Genomic DNA, 12,128 nt, shown 5'->3' with positions numbered 1-12,128 from the left:
GGACCGCGGACTGTCCTTGCTGTGTTCCTCACTGAGGTTGGCCCTGTGAGCTCCCAGCCAGGCCCATGCGCGGTCTCTGCCCAGCGCGCCCTGCGACCCAGGCTGACTCATGCTGATGCGCTTATGGGCTGGTCCTTGGCACAGAGCAGGGTCAGACATGAGCTGCCTCTTATTCCTCACCCTGATTTCCACATTCTGGTTTTCTATTGCAAACATAATGTAGCTGAATTAGAGAAAACATGGACAAATACGGAAATGACTTGCAGAATCTCCACCCGGCATAGCTGAACATTTCATTGTAAATCCTTTCAGACATTTTTATGTAAATAAAAATTAAAAACCTAATTCCTCTCATTCCATAAATACCGTCTGGGGACTGGCTTTCCTCACATGACTAAACAGTGTGCACATCTTCCTGTGTTGTTAAATGTGCTGCCACAGCATCATGTTCATGGTGGAACAACGTTCCATAACGTGGATGGATCACAATGTAGCCCCCTTGTTACTATTACTAACATGGTTCTAATTCCTTGTCAGTAAATCTTCACTAATGTCCCTGTCCTTAGAATGAAGTCCCAGAGCCCTAGCTGGTTTGGCTCAGTGGATAGAGCGTCAACCTGTAGACTGAAGGGTCCCGGGTTTGATTCCGGTCAAGGGCATGTACCTTGGTTGTGGGCAAATCCCCAGTATGGGGTGTGCAGGAGGCAGCTGATCGATGTTTCTCTCTCATTGATGTTTCTAACTCTCTATCCTTCTCCCTTCCTCTCTGCAAAAAATAAATAAAATATATTAAAAAAAAAAAAGAATGAAGTCCCGGAAATAAGGTTTCAGGGGCCAGTGGTATACTCAGTTTAAAGATGCATACAATTTAAAGCGTTGAATTGACCTCTAGAATATTTAATGAGTTTTTATTCCCACCAGCATTGACAATGCCTTTTCCCATGGATTGATCCTCATAATATATACTTTTTGGGAATGATGATGATGGTGATGATGACTATGAATGCCTGGAACAGTATCGGTGTACAGCTGACTCCCAACAAGTACTTGATGAATGAAGGACATGCTCTTGACTTGGTGGACAGTGCCACCCTCTCTGGGAGACCTCACCCCTCTTTGCCTTGGCCTATTCCAGTTGTACATCTTATTCAAGGTTCCTCGCCCATCTTCCTCCCCCACGAGGCCTTCTTGGTATGTGCCAGCCTGTTGAGACCTCGTCCACCTATGGCATGTGTAGCTTATGTGTTTAGTGCTGCGTACACAACATAGTGTAGTCACACCAATGTTTTTTTGTAAGCTGCCGTGGCAGAGAGATGACATAAAAAAATACATGGAAAAGAGTCAAACAAAGTCAAAGCCAAGATGTTAGAGTCTGTCTTTCCCCTCCTTGCACGCTAACGCCCCGGCGGTGATCGTAGTCAGCGGTCTGGCGTAGCTCCTCGGGCCCTCTCCTGCTGGCGTTCACGCACACCCACACACATACAGTTTAACAGCTCCACACCTAATGCTGTAAGTGTCACTAGTGATGTTTATTGTATGTGCTTTTGTGTAATGGAGATCACATAGAGAGATAATACCAAACTACATCCATCATTCCCCAGGGACAAACACTTAGGGAACTTCCAATATTTCATTAACGCCAGCAGTGCTTCAGGGAACATACTGGTATATGTGTCCAAGTGTTTCTGCTGGTTAGAGGGTTGCGTGGCCTAAGGCTCCCCGTAGGTAAATCTTTCATAAACAATGCCAAGATGCCCTCTGAAAGATGTAGCAGACTTACGCTCTGACCGTCATTACATGATAGTATCTATTTCCCTGAAGCTTCATTAACAGTTGATATTGTTAATCTTTTCCATTATTTATCTCAGTAATGGGAAAATAGTATTTATTATTGTCTTGATTTCAATTATATTCAATACAATACAATTTAACTTAAAGTATTGTGTTGAATTAGTAGTGCGGTTGTACATCTCTACATATGTTTATTGACTGTTTAAAAATGTTCTTCTGTGAGTTGCCTGTCCATAACCTTTGCCTGTTTTTCAATTGGTTGCTGTCTTCATCTATGTGTTTTGTTCTGGTTGTTAATTTGTTAGCTGTTACATATGCTGCAAAATTGTTTTCCTATTTGTTACTTGCCTTTACACTTTTTTTGTTTTTGCTATATAAGACATTTTACATTTTCAGGATATTTATGCAAAGTTGTCATTTCTTTTCTTTATGGTATTCCTTTTTTTCCAGTTGTATTTTTTAATTGAGATGTAATTTATTTTCCACAAATTGCACATGGTACCTTGGTTTTATATCTCATCTAGAAAAATATTTTCCATCCCAATTTTATAAAACTGTTTTCCATATTTTCCTTTAATATTTGTAAAGGATTAAAAGAAAGTATTACTCCTTTATCTATTTGGAATCCATTTTTATATAAGGTACTAGAGGCCCAGTGCACAAAATTGGTGCACTGGGTGGGGGGGTGTCCCTCAGCCCAGCCTGCACCCTTTCCAATCTGGCACCTCTCAGGGGATGTCAGACTGCCAGTTTAGGCCTGATCCCTGTGGGCCTAATTGCCTGCCTGCCTGATTGCCCCTAACCATTCCCCTGATAGCCTGATTGATGCCTAACTGTTCCCCTGCCAGCCCGGTTGCCCCCAACTCCCTCCCCTGCAGGCCTGGTTGCCCCCAACTGCCCTCCCCTGCTGGCCTGGTTCCCCCAAACTGCCCTCCCTGCTGGCCTGGTCGACCCCAACTCCCTCCCCTGCAGGCCCGGTTGCCCCCAACTGCCCTCCCCTGCTGGCCATCTTGTGACCACATGGGAGTGGCCATCTTGTGCAAGGATGTGATGGTCAATTTGCATATTACCTCTTTATTATATAGGATGAGTAGCTAATTTACTTTTTGTTTCTAAATGGCTAGTCTGTTATTCCTACACTATTGCTCAGATAAAATATCCCTATCTTGAAATGCCACATTTTATAAGCTAAATCCATACATTTAAATGTAAACTTTAAATAAATGTCTTGCCTATTCTTATATATTTAATTTTTCCTTCAGGTGATTTTACCTATTTATAAAAATTATGTTAGGGTTTGATTTTATTAGGCTTTAATTGACTTTTATAATTACCGTGGGTGGATGTATACATCTTTGTGATTTTTAATGTTGCTATCCAGTCCTGTTGTGTTCCTTAGGTATCTATTTTTGTTGTTGTTAATCCTCACCCGAGGTTATTTTTTCCATTGATTTTTAGAAAGGGTGGAAGGGATGGAGGTAGGGAGGGAGGGCAGTGAAAGCTCGCGATGACAAATTTAGTCTTTCTATTTATTTGCTTTAAAGATTTTAGAGGGAGAGAGAGAGAGAGAGAGAGAGAGAGACATTGATGTGTCACATTAATTGGTTGCCTTCTGCCTGGGACTGGGATTCAGACCCTCAACCTTTTGGTCGCTGGGCTGACACTCTGAGCAAAACTGGCCAGGGCTAAAATATCTTTAAGTAAAGATTTCTTCATAAAAGTCTTAAACATTTTTATTGTGTTTATTTTATACTTTAATTAGGATCTATCCCTTCTCCTTACACATGCACACACAAACACACATATACCTCTTTTAAATTGGTTATTCCCGGTCTGTAGAAAGTTCTTGACTTTTATTTGTAACATAATGAGTTGTCTTACTTTTTTGGATAGATTTTTTTCAGTTGCTTCTCAATGATACGTGCAAATGTATATCTTATTCATTTTTCTAACCTGATTCCATTGGCCGGTCCTCCTGTTGAAGCACTAGGAATTTTAACGTTAGCACTTGAGCCTGTATGTTGACCTTATTTGTCCCTGTCTAGCCCATACGCTACTGTTAGAGACTGTCAGTTACTTTACTAAAAAGCCAGCTTTGAGGTGTCCATGACTTTTTCATGATTCCCACTAGTAAATGTAACAGAAAAGCAGCTGGGTTTGGTGTCTCTTAGTAATATACCTTTTCCTTTTTCAATTTGTTGAAGTCCTTTTAAACAACTATTCTGGCCCCACCTACGTGGCTCAGTTGGTTGGGCATCGTCCTGTGCATGTTCCTTCTCTCCCCTTCCAGTCCTCTCTCTCTAAAACAAAATCAATAACACATATTAAAAAATGTATTTTAAGGAAATGAGCTACTAAGCCATGAAAAGACATGGAGGAAACAATGCATCTCACTAGGTGAGAGGAGCCGATCTGGAAAAGCCACGCACCGTGTGGTAGCAACTCTATGGCGTCTAGAAAAGGCGAACTTCGGAGACAGTGGAAAGATTAGAGGTTGCCAGGGAGGTAGCAGGGAGGGCTGACTAGGTGGGGAGCACAGAGGGGCTCAGGGTGGTGAAGCACTCGGTGTGATATGCGAGATGGACACATGTCGTTATACCTCTGTCCAAACCCACAGAGCCTACAGCACCAAGTGTGGACCCCATGTAAGCTAGGGCTTCGGGTGATAAGGATGTGTCAGTTTATGATGTGTCGCTGACTGTAGCGACTGTACCACTCTGGTGGCGATGCTGATAATGGGGGAGGCCGAGTGGGGCATATGGGAAGTCTCTGTGCCTTCCCCTCAGTTTTGCTCAGAACTTAAAACTGCTCTAAAGTCTTAACAATAAGGACAATCCATTCTAGAAACCTGCTGTAGATAGATGAAAATTCCTATAGCCTATAGTTTGAAACCGACTTTTCTGCTTTTTTTTTTTAAATCAAGAAACTTGTGTGCCCCTAGTCCTTTGGCACTTGTTGCATTTCCAGACGTCTCGCTTTTCCTTAGCAGGGTCCTGTTTGACTTGCAAACGATCATTTAAGGACGGTCACAAGTTCTGCTTCTCCGAGGACGGGAGGGAGGAGCTGGCAGCGAGCCCACCTGCACAGGTCATTCTGGGGAGGCTCGCTTGCCAGTTGAGTGAGTTAATCTGGCGAATATTATTGCAGAGCCACAACTCAGCATGAGCGCTGATCACAGCCTAGCAGCTTAGCGTTGTCTGTGTATATTACTGGGGTCAAGTCTGTTACTGTAACTCCAGTCCCTGTCACTCGCCCTTTGCTTTGCTCTTCGGGGTGGGAGAGGCAGGGATGCGTTACCAGGGGCATGCGGGGAATTGGGCATAACCCGCAGCTTGCCACATCCTCGCTGCGGACCTCGCCAGAGGGCTCCAGAGGAAGCCCAGGGCAGTGGTTCTGTGCCTGTGACATGCTTCACCAACCACAGGCAGATTCAGACACCAGAGCAAAAGCCGAGACCAAGGCAACACGGCCACCCAGGCTCAGAGCGCTGCTCACCTTGCTTTGCTCTCTGTAATTTTGAGTTTCCCCCGAAATGGGGTTCGTCTTAAGCATGTGTGGGTAATGACCAAAAACAGTAGCAAATTATTGGGAAAAATTTACACCGATGAATGAACTTGTGATGGCTTTTTCCTGATGACACCCCTGAAAGTGTCTGGCTAAGAAATGCAGGCTGTGTCAGTTTGGGGTACAGCCTACGTTACCATTTTATGTTTTAACGGCGCACATTATTAAAATAGGATGGAAAGTGGGGATTTTGAAGAGTGAGGAAGTATTAAATTGGAGTTTATCTGCAAACCATGTGCAGTATGTGTGAGATTATGGGGGGAGGGCTCCCGGCTGTAAGGCGACTGGTGCTGGTTGGCACAAAATGAAGTGGCCATTAATGAAGAATGAACATATATGAGCCTGTAGGTGACAGTGACATGGTGCTTGGCCTGTTTGAGAGAAGCTGCCATGCAGGTGAGCTTGTCAGAGTCACTGTTATCACACAAAGTAGAAGAGAGGGCAAAGGGTGCTACACAGTGTCCTCACTTGCCGTGCCATGCAGTGTCGCTGAGCAAGAAGCCCAGCCTGCAGAGCAAATGGACCGACGCGTCCTAAGGGACACATGGCTGGAGCCTCTGGAGAGGTTTCCAGGGGAAGCCAGGAGGGTCAGTGTCGGGTTTGATTTCATTTAATTGTTTTATCAATGACATTGAAAAAGGAGCACACTGCACCCTAATGAACGTTACAGAAAATACAAAATTGGCAAATGTTCTTAATGTCAGCGAGGAGTGAAACATAATAAAAATGAATCCAGGGAGGTAAGACATACAGGCAGGAAATAACAGAATGAGATTCAATTTGGAAAATGGCAAAGCAAGACGTTTAGGGGAAATGGCCGCGGGCCCTGTTGGGTAGTCAAGGGGAGGCTCGGTTGTCTCAGGGAGGGACTTCGGCGATGGCGCTGACTAGATGTGCGTCTGCAATGCGATATGGCAGCACAGCAGCCTGTCGTTTCCTTCCTCGTGCGAATTGTCCTTGTGTCCCTGAGAAGGAAGGCAGTTGTGTCATGTGTCCTGTGCTGGTGAGACTGTAATGCAGACGACACAGTCCTTTTGGGAACCTCATTTCCAGAAAGATAGATTCAAACTACAGAAGAGGGGAAAGATGATAAGGAAGCGAGTGGCAGCCTTTGGAGACATGGTAAGTTCAGCCGAGGAGCTGTGCTGGGCTCAGGGAAGAAATTGTGTTGGAGATAATATTGGCTGCAGGGCTCAGCAGTGCCTGGTGGATTCACTCTCCGCCTCACTCAGTGGGCACCTATTGAGCCTGCTCTGCTGGAAACTTGGGGACACATGCCTGGGATCTGTCCACAGGGGTGGCAGATACACAGACAGACATGACGTTAGAGTGTAAGTGCAATGATAAGGGAGCAAACGGGGCCTTGTGGGATCCATCCTCCCGGGATGAGGGAGAAGGCAGTGCTTCTGCTGACACTGGGATTCAGCGGGGCATGGGGTGGAAAGCGAGGCCCTACAGCAGTGGGTCGGGGCCCCTGCAGCCTAAGCTGGGAGCCAGGGCAGCGAGAGCTGAGTAGGGGAAAGAGGCAGGCCTGGTGGTGGAAGAGCTCGGACCCAATGTAAGGGATTTACACTTAACTTTGTAGGGCAGTAGTCTCACCTGTGCCTCCTGATGAGCATCGGCAGGACCACTGCTGACAGGAGGACCCCAGGCCTCGCCAGGAGAGACTGGCCGGTCTGGGATGCCATTGGAATATTGAACACGCAGTCCAGGTGATTGGGTCACTGGGAAGTTTGAGGAATCCCTGCATTAGGCCCTAGGGACCCTGGGAAGCATCTAGAGTCTTTTGCTGGATCCGTCTGTTGGCTGCTTGGGACATGGATTTCGAGGAGCAGACTAGAGGGTGAGGAGGGAGTGTCTTTTGTAGTTGTTCAGGCTTGAAGATGGAAGACTAAACTTAGAAGTAGAAATGGAGAGGCAGTAAGAGGTCAAATGAGAAGACTTCAGAAGTGGCTGGATGTGGGCAAGGGAGAGAGATTGGGGTGGCTCCCAGGGGTCTAACTCAGTAAGTACATGCAGGGCGGTGCCCACAGCTGACAGAGGGACAGGTGGGATAGACCGCTCCGCGGGGGTGGGGGGGTGGTTCAGGGTTGAGAGTGACATGGCGGCAGGCCATGCTGCACGATGGCAGGTACATGGAGGCGACGATCTGGCCACCCTGGCTGCTGGGCCCTGATTTCTAAGTCAGGCAGGTGAAGCCAGGGGGTGGGTGAAACCCCACGTGGGCGGGGGCCAAGGATGGCGTCTTGGGAAATACCAACGTTCGGGGCAGCAGGAGGAGCCAGCTTGGCTTGGGCTCTGGAATGGGCTCCTCCAGGCCAGCCTGTGGCTGTCTAGAGAAGGCCAGTGTCCTCAGTGGAAGAGCAGTGCTGACGGGTGAGGCTGCAGCAGCTCTTCCCAGGATCCGCAGGTCAGTGTGCACATGGTACGGAAAGGTGAGTGTGCACACAGTTCAGAGTAGTGAGTGTGCATGCAATCCAGAGGAGGTCAGTGTGCACGGGGTCCAGAAAGGTGAGTGTGCACACAGTCCAGAGGAGTGAGTGTGCACAGAATCAGAGGAGGTCAATGTGCACACGGTCTGGAGGAGGTCAGTGTGCATATGGTCTGGAGGAGTGAGTGTGCACGTGGTCTGGAGGAGGTCAGTGTACACAGTCTGGAGGAGTGAGTGTGCACGTGGTCTGGAGGGGTGAATGTGCACGTGGTCCGGAGGAGCGCGGTTCTGGGCTGGAAGGAGGCGTACCCTCTTCCACAGCAGTTGCCCGGGAGCCCTGTGCCCTCTGCTCCAGTGACAACCATTCCGAGGTAACCACTTGTCGCTCAGTCATCATGAGCAGCTGAGCTGCAGGGGATCCCACCAGCCCCAGGAATGGCGGGAGGTCTGAGTGTCTGCAGCCGTGGCTGAGGCGCAGCAGGGCTAGTGCTGGGGGACAAGGCAGTTGGGGTGGAAATGGAGGGAGGGTGAGCAGACATTTGGGTATTTTCCAATAGGAGACAAGGTTTCTCACAGGACCTGTTCTTGGGTGACTTGTTTATTTTGGGGGTGTCCCCTGTTTGGATTGAAGATATAATAGATAAACTAGTGCAGAAATGTCCACATGTTCTTGGTTGTTTATGACCTTAAACCAAAAGAAGTAGCTACGCGTTTTGCTTTTTCATATAGTCCTGGAGGGCCCGATGCATGAAATTTGTGCAAGGGCCTCGGCCCCGACCCGCTGCCCCCACGGCCGAGGGCCTCTGCCGCCTCTGCCACCTCTGCCTCAGTTCTCGCCCACGGCAGCTTTGTCCAGAAGGAAGGATGTTCGGTCTAATTAGCATATTACGCTTTTATTATTATAGATTTCTGTCCTAGAATCTGCAAGCTTGATACGTCCCCAGAGACTGAGGTGAGCTGTTCTCTTTTGGGTCAATTTCAAGGTCACTTTTCTTTTTTAAATATTTTTTTTCTGTTTTCTTCTTTTTTTTATTGACTTATAGAAAGAACGGAAGAGAGAGAGAGAGAGATAGAAACATCGACGAGAAACACTGACTGGCTGCCTCCTGCACACCCTGCACTGGGGATCAAGCCCACAACCTGGGCATGTGCGTGGGTCGATGCTCAACCACTGAGCCACACAGCTGGGCCCAAGGTCACTTTTGAAATGAGGTGAAGATTTGATCTGTAGAGGGCCCAAACCTCTTCAATAAGTGCAAAGTAATGTTTTACTAATGATGGTAATTTTTTTGCAATTAATGATACTTTCGGAAGACGTTCGTTGTCCCTGTCGCTGCCAAGGCACGTCTGCCCCCGCGTTTGTTCCTCACACTCAGGGTTGGCAGGTCACTGCTGTGCCCCTGTTGTGTGCAGTTAATAGATTAGCTGCCTCTTCCCATCACCGGGACATCAGGGTCCCGATGCCTCCACATGCCCTCATGCGCCTCTGTCCCTGTCCCCGCAGCCAGGCACTTCTGGTTGTGTGTTGTCTCTGCTCTTCAGTAATCCCTCCACCTCCCTTTTGGCCCCTGCTCCCACACAGTGGGGGCCTCACAGCCTGTATGCCTTCTCTGTCCTGCCTGCTATCCCTGTGATGGCCACACGTGTCCTGCGCGGACACTGATCTGGCCTGGTCCCTCCCAGGACATGCAGGTCCTGTTCTAAGCCAGAGGGCAGCTGGGTGGGGATGGGAGGGAGCCTGAGGGCTCCGGTGGAGGGCAGGCTCCAGGTGCCACGTGGTCTTTGCGGTCACTGAGGGTTTAGATGGACCAGTTTTAGGCACTGAGCCTGAGGGCTGGCCCGGCCCTCTTACCAGGAAGCACAACCTCCGCGGTGCACAAGAGGGACCTGGCCATGCCGTTCACTTTTGGCTTCTGCTGTTAGGGCATCAGCAGCTTCGAGTCCCCAGACGTCATGAAAAAAATCACCCTCTGTGGCCTGTCAGCCCAGCCGCCCCCAGACTCAGATGCAGTCTGTGCTGGGAAGTGGACCCGCTCATTCTCGGTGACAGAGCTGTGATGGGAGCGTTTTGCACAGGCTCACTCCTGCTTCCCATCTAACCCACATAGCACAGTCCAATGAGCCAAACTGTTGTTTGACTTAGGATCATCTAAGTCCTCTAAATGTGAGGAGTCCACCAAGCAAGTGGAAGTGTGTTACCTAGAAGCACCTGGGGGCAAAGATGAAAGTATAACGTAAAGTGAGAGGGGACTTAGTCACTGGATCTCAAAGTGCTACCACCGGGAACCAATGTTTCAAGTTTCAGTGGAAGAAATGAAATAATTCCTTTTTCTCCGGAGACATGGAAGAGATAATTAGGGATGAGATTAACTAAGCAATGAGTGCTACTTCTTAATTAAACAAGCACACATCATGATATTTAAAGTGTCAACAGGTCCGGATACTCAAAGGGAACAAATTGACAACTGGAGTGTAATTTAAACATCACGTAAAACAATTCTTCATTGTACCTACGCTCATTCCGACAGCCACGGTCTGGGCATTGAAGAGGCTGGAAATGCAAACTGAGCAGATGTGTAATCTGCCCGATTGATTCCCACTCTCCTGGGGCCCCAGCCTCTCAGTCTAGGGGAGGAGACGTGTGTAGACGTGGGGATAGATCTGATAGACAGAATCAAGGTGGCTAATAGAAAACGAGAGTGCAAGGGGGCCACACACGGAGGTCACTCTGGCGTGGAGTAAGAGAGAGGAGTATTCCTGGGGAGGATATGACAGTGCACCTGGGAGGATGTGGGCTTCTGCTGGGGCTTCAGGTGACAGTGAGGGCCATGCTGTATCAGGAGACCAAATAGCCTGAGCAAAGGTGTGGGCGGAGAGGAGAGGAGTTTGCAAATGATTTGATGGCGTTGGGTGCATGTTTGTGGTCGGTCTGGGCCAGGGTGGACAGTGACGAAAGGAACGGCTGGCATGTGGGCCTGGCCAGGGAGTTACTCCCGAGACCGTGCTGGGTTCTCCCTGTCTGCATCCTCACCCCGACAGCACACAGAGCGCCACAGTTCCTTTGGGTAGAAGAACGAATGCGTGAGTTAAACCCTTTGGTAAAATGCCGTTTTAATTAATAGCAACAAGGAGTGGGAGGTGATAGCAAGCAAAAATACAGACCGATCCTGGAGTCGGCCAGTATTTGGAGAGGGCCAGTTACCAAGCCCTAAGTTTCAAAGTTCCTTAACGGCTGTTCGGGGACGCGCGGCCTGTATTCTGTAGCTGATTGCGTGTCCAACAGCCTTGTTGCCGTGGGAAGTCTGTTCATAGGTCTTATGTTTGCTCTTTGGGTTTGTGTTTTAGAATTTGTCTTAGAGTGAATGCAAAAGGAGAGAAGGACTTGAAATAGACAGCGCTCGGACGTTTCCGTTCCTCATCGCTGCCCATCAGAGCCGGCCGGCTGTCCTCACTCACAGGCTTTGTTCAAGCCCCAGGAGAGGCGGCCTCCGGCCTGCGTCTCAGAGGCGCGGGCGGGAGCCCAGGCACCAGGCAAACCTCTCTGCCGGAGCAGGGTCTGTCTTGGCCGCGGCTGCCTTCCCTGGGATGCCGTCCCAGCTACACGTAGTGGGGCAGCCACATGCAGTTCTTCCTCGGGAACCATCACTGAATAAGAAGGGCCAGTGAACTGAGAATATCAAGTTTGAAAATTTGGAGCAAAGCTTTTGACTCTATTTTATTTAAGGGTCTTTCCTTGTGCATATTTCATACCACCAACCTCTTCCGGTGCCTGTAGATTTTTTTCTCCCATTGATCTGTGGAAAATGCTGCCTGGGGAAACTGAGGCAGGGTGGTGTCTGCTCTCCAGATTTGCACACTCCTGGGTGCAACATAGCGAGGTCCACCCCAGGGGCCCGGCCTTCCCTTCTCCTTTGAACATGAAGAGCTAAGGAAACCTCTGCGTGAGGTTTGAGGGCTCCCTCCCCCCATTCTGTAGGAAACTGAGAACTCCGAGGCCATAAAGTCAGTCACACCAGACCCAAAGCATCAGGGCCCAGGCCAGGCCGTCGTTGGGAGGTGGCCTCGGTGGCCTGTGAGCAGGGCTGCTAGGGGAGGGGCTGGTGGGGAGGACGGGGCTCCATCTCCCAGAATGTGATGATGTTGTGGCCCAGCACCTCGCCCCACAACACGGCACAATGTTCACTCCGTTCATTCCTTCTTTTATTTATTTTTTATTTTTTAAAATATATTTTATTGGTTTTTCTACAGAGAGGAAGGGAGAGGGATAGAGAGTTAGAAACATCGATGAAAGAGAAACATCAATCAGCTGCCTCCTGCACACCCCTACTGGGTACATGCCCAC

At 48.7% G+C, this 12,128-nt stretch overlaps 1 protein-coding gene across 1 annotated transcript in view; it reads left to right on the top strand.

Moving 5' to 3' along the window:
* VSTM4 (V-set and transmembrane domain containing 4) overlaps positions 1-12,128 on the top strand; it is an 89,074-nt gene that overhangs the window by 4,291 nt on the left and 72,655 nt on the right. The gene's annotated exons all lie outside the window — the stretch shown is intronic.

The sequence above is a fragment of the Myotis davidii genome, unplaced genomic scaffold, assembly GCF_000327345.1.
Source record: "Myotis davidii unplaced genomic scaffold, ASM32734v1 scaffold854, whole genome shotgun sequence".
Lineage (NCBI taxonomy): Eukaryota > Metazoa > Chordata > Mammalia > Chiroptera > Vespertilionidae > Myotis > Myotis davidii.
This window is presented reverse-complemented; position numbering and strand designations above follow the sequence as displayed.